This window comes from Papaver somniferum, unplaced genomic scaffold (assembly GCF_003573695.1).
Source record: "Papaver somniferum cultivar HN1 unplaced genomic scaffold, ASM357369v1 unplaced-scaffold_10, whole genome shotgun sequence".
NCBI classification, from domain to species: Eukaryota; Viridiplantae; Streptophyta; class Magnoliopsida; order Ranunculales; family Papaveraceae; genus Papaver; species Papaver somniferum.
In genome coordinates this window covers 9282153-9286436 of record NW_020618825.1, presented here as the reverse complement: position 1 = coordinate 9286436, position 4284 = coordinate 9282153, and positions in this window count along the sequence as shown.

Genomic DNA, 4284 nt, shown 5'->3' with positions numbered 1-4284 from the left:
ATCCAAATGAACCCAGATGCCCTAAATTCCTTGGATTGAATATAGATTCTAAGCAATACCGTGTTGGATTGTCGATGTTCTTGAATCGAGAATAGCAAGTCACGAACCAGCAAAGAAGGTTTGAATAAATCGCCCTCAAAGCAAAGGGAAACTCGTCCCAAATGGTAAAGAAAAATCGCTCCAAATAGCGAAGAAATATGTCAAATGACATCAAAAACAAAATACAAATACTTTTATTCGATTAAAATTTAGACAAAAAAAAAAATCTTGCTCAGATGTGGTCCAAAAAAGACCAAATCTGAGCAAAAAATTAATGGAGGCTAAAGGTTTTTTTCTGTGAGAAAAGAGGAAAGGAGAAGAGAGAGAAAGAAAGAAAGAAGATTTGATTTTCAGCTCCATATATCTAGGAATTAATACCAGAATAATTATGTGTTGATCTTGTAGGCGATGATAATGACAATATGACACATATAAAACAACCGCATTAGAGAAGCAGCAGTATGTTAGTAGGGTTAAAGAGGTCTGGTCAATTCCCATGGCAACCGAAGAAGAAGTAAGAATCGCTATTGAGAGAGCGCAGCAATTTCAATCATCACTTGGAGATGCAAATCCAAGTTTCGTTAAACCCATGCTCCCAAGCCATGTTAGCCGTGGTTTTTGGTTGGTAAGCATGCATCATCATTTCTTTTTAATCTGCAACCAAATTCCAAGTAGGGTACATTATTTATCTTTCTCCTTATAATTGTCAATGTCAACAGAACCTTCCTCAAAAATTTTGCGAGAATCACCTACCGAAGCATCATGATGCAACGATTTGGATTACCTTCAGTTTGCATGTCAGCATTTAGGAGTACTTGTTAATTTGTTGTTCTTTTTTTTCCTGTGAATAAGGTATTGCATTAAAACTTAGGAAGCCATGATTACAACGCTAAGCTTATAGAAGTTACATGAAAAATAAATAATAAACAAAAGTAAGTAAAAGATAAAACCATCCGAAGATGTTGGACACGCATTTGTTGCCTCGTTAAAAATCTTGAAAAGAAAAACTCATAGGGATGAAAGTTTAACGAAGGAAAAGAGCACAACGCGATATGTCCAAAAGAAGACCCTAAAACTAAAGTTACAAAGATAGCACACACATTTATAATTCTTCATTAAACAAGGAAGCAATCGTTCTCCATCGGTACCCAAGGAGTAGTCTTCTAATACTGGCAGACTAAATTGATTAACAAACAAGTTGTGAAGATTGATTTGACGGATTTCTGAGCCCTTCTATCACGAACAAGTCTGATAAAAGTGTCACGATGGCCTATACAGGAAAAAAATCTCTTCTTTATGATTGAGGACGACGGTTTCATCTGCTTAAAGAGTTTCATCTGTTTTAACCATGTTGCTTTTATAGGTTCACATATTCATAGCTATGGATATTTGGAGTACTGATCTATGATCTCGTTATTACCCTGGATTGGAAGGTGACGGAAACTTGTGCAACTGCTGGTTTAAGTTTTCAGAATTTGTTGGATAATGACATCAATGTAATTCTTTTGAAAGAACTCTACAATTTTATTATCTTGTAGTTGAAATACCCCAATGAAAAGTCTACCATGGTTTTTTTCATGAAGTTGTATGACAAATAAAAGATTTGCAAGAATTTTATACTGCTTCTTGTTTTTCCTGATTTTCTAACCAAAACAGCGAAGTCCATTAACTTCTTCTTCCCCTCTGTGGATACAAAATACCTAACACTCATTTAGTATGCGGAGTAACTCCTTAAGTGATAAGCGAATACGACCGCATACGACATATTCAAGATGACGAGCCAGATTACATCACCTAGTCACGAATAAAGTATGAAGATCTATGTGACAGTATAGAAATCGTGCGGCAATGGTAAATCCCCGTGCAACATTGACGCGCGTTAGATCCGAAATAAGGGGCTTTATTAGCTATCCTCCACTATGTAAACTCCTATATAAGGAGCCGAGCGTCGTTGTAAAGAGGGGAGGATTCTTTTAGAGATCCTAGACAAGAAATTTAGGAGAGAGAAAGATTATTTCTCTTTCAAGTTAGGGTTTTCTCATATCTTTGTATTCGTCTTAAGATTTTAATAAAAGTTCTTGAGATTCCTGTGATGGTTTCTTAGATTGTTTTATAGATTTTACCTAGGGTGTAGTTGTGGGATTTCCTGCAACTACATTTTGGCGCTAGAAATCAGCTCGGAATGATCTAACCTGTTGGTGAATATCAAAAGTATCCATGTTCTTTCATCGCTGCATCCATAGTCTTTGAGAGTTTTGGAAATTTAGATCTACAAGTTTGAACAAAAGGTTTCATCTCAGAATAACAATTTTCTCAGTAAAGATATATTTATTGGGGTTCAAAAGTAAGGGCATATAAATAATGTACCCAAAATCTTATAAGTATTTTAAATCCAACGAATACGGATGTCCAATGGATTTATAAGAGTGCATCGGCACTCAATCCAAAATCCGTCGGATCTCAAAAGTTGCATCCGCATCCAACTCATCAACAAATGATTCAGGCATCTATCTGCAAAAAAATACGGTTGGACCGAATAAAAATCACGGATTTTGGACCAAATACACACCCCTACCTCCACGTAATGGAGCCTGCTACTCAAATTTGGCATCTCGACCTTGTTCAGTTGTCCCCGCTAATGGACCACCAATAGTTCAATAATGCTATGATTTGAAATTTAGCTCAGCAGGGTCTTTTGCCGGGCCACCTGGTATGTCCCTGCCGGTCCCTATTCATTACAAAATATATGGATAAAGCTGTGACTAGTTGTTGAGTTATGTCTTTTGCACGAAAAATGTGCGTTTTGTTACACTCAACAACCAATCTTAATTTATATTTGTGTCTGCTATAGTGAAACCAACTTGTGTGTGTAATTTTCATATCTTTATGCCTGCCTATATATAGTAATGCACATATGGAAGACCAACAGATATTTCTTATCAATTAACATAAAAAAATGGGTGCAAAATCTTGTTTGCCAACAAAAGCTGCTATTTTATGTGTTGTCTTGTTTATTGTATTTTCATCATCATCTGATCATGGAACTGTTTCTGCTCTGCAAGTTGAACGTATTGACTCTCTTAATGAATGGAACAATTACGTGGATCGACTGGTATATATACATATATATACAATCAATTCTGACACCTCGTTCTTATTATTTTTTGCGATTTACGTATATCCTTTTTTTTTTAGTTAATTCATTATTGTATTGCTTTTGTTGTTACAAAGACGGTAATTGGTTTCACTAGCTCTGCAAGCTCGTGAGAAAAGTGTCCTGCCACAGCTGCATTCTTTGATACGCTAGCTTTGAGATACAACGACATTAACTTTGTTCAAATTAACGTGGAGAAACTACCGGTATAATTACTTAATTTTCCCAACTAATTAGCAGTAAACATCAGTTTGTTCTTGTCGCGAATGTTTTGGTTTAAACTTCTGATCGTACGTTAATTAACCTCTCTCGATATTAAATTGCTCAGGAAATTGCGAGACAATTCTCGGCTAACAGCGTGCCAAGTTTTAGTTTTATGAAGAAAGGTGTTCAAGTTGGTGGGAATGTTGGTATTTCTGAGCTTAAAAACAAGATCGACTTGTACAGAACATCCATAGCTGCATTAGTACGTAAATCGTTTGCTGAGGTTGAAAAGGAGATCCAGTCCTTAAGAACTACACCCACATCCACATTCGTCGAGTTATCACCGTCTTCGTTGCTTTCATCATCATCATCATCATCACGAGTTATAAACATTGCCACAAGTAGACAGTATAGGATTGCCATTTACACATTGTCAAAAACTCATCAACTGGTAGGTAGACAAATAACTGAACCGATTTCCTCTTTTTTCTTGGCGATTATTTTTCTCTATGATCGATTTTTAACTGTATCATGTTTAAATTTTGTATTTGCCAAGGGCGTGATTGAATTCACTGACAACGATGTCCATGATGATGAATACAATAATCTTTCCCTGAAATACATAGATGTCAGTTTCCTCAAAATTAACCCGGTAGCATTTCCGGTATTTTGCTGAACCTTTTTCTTTTTTTCTTAGTAGTTTGATATTTTTTGGATTATGCTGACTGACTATACATACCGTACGTATTTGAATTTCTCAGTTGACAGCAAAGGCATATGGCGCTACAGAATGGCCAACCTTTGCTTTTATCAACAAAGGTGCCCAATGTAGTGATAATATTGTTGGATGGAAGATCGATGAGCTTGAAAGCAAGATCCAGTCTTTC